Genomic DNA, 542 nt, shown 5'->3' on the forward strand with positions numbered 1-542 from the left:
TTACCTCCCAAGAGCCTGGTCTGAAGATTTATATTTATATAACCCCTTTGTTTCATTTTAGTCCCAATAAAATATCTAAATCGAAAAAAATGAAAAAATGAAGATAATAACGGAAAGAGAGAGAAAAAAAGGAATGGAGGGTAACGATCATGATAACAATGAAAATGACAATAACGCTCTTTTAATCGACCTATAGGTAGTTATGGTGAAGGTTACAATAATGCCGATAAAAGACGATATTAATAGTAACGAACAATAGTAGTGTTTATAATGCTAATAATGGTGAAAACAAAATAAGGCTTGATATGATCATAATAGTGTCAAAGCTTTGAAAACAATCATAACGCTGGTATGATTTCCGAGAAGCAAAATCGTTTGTTTTTCCATTTGGAATATATATCTTTATCTAATAAAATAATATATTCCAGATAGATATATTTCAGGCAGATAGATGTAATAAACCTAACAATAACAAATGTAGTCTAGTTAAGCGACATTATGTCATTTTTTTTCACTGATTACATTTAAAATCTTATTACCGC

This window comes from Penaeus monodon, chromosome 15 (genome assembly GCF_015228065.2).
Source record: "Penaeus monodon isolate SGIC_2016 chromosome 15, NSTDA_Pmon_1, whole genome shotgun sequence".
Lineage (NCBI taxonomy): Eukaryota > Metazoa > Arthropoda > Malacostraca > Decapoda > Penaeidae > Penaeus > Penaeus monodon.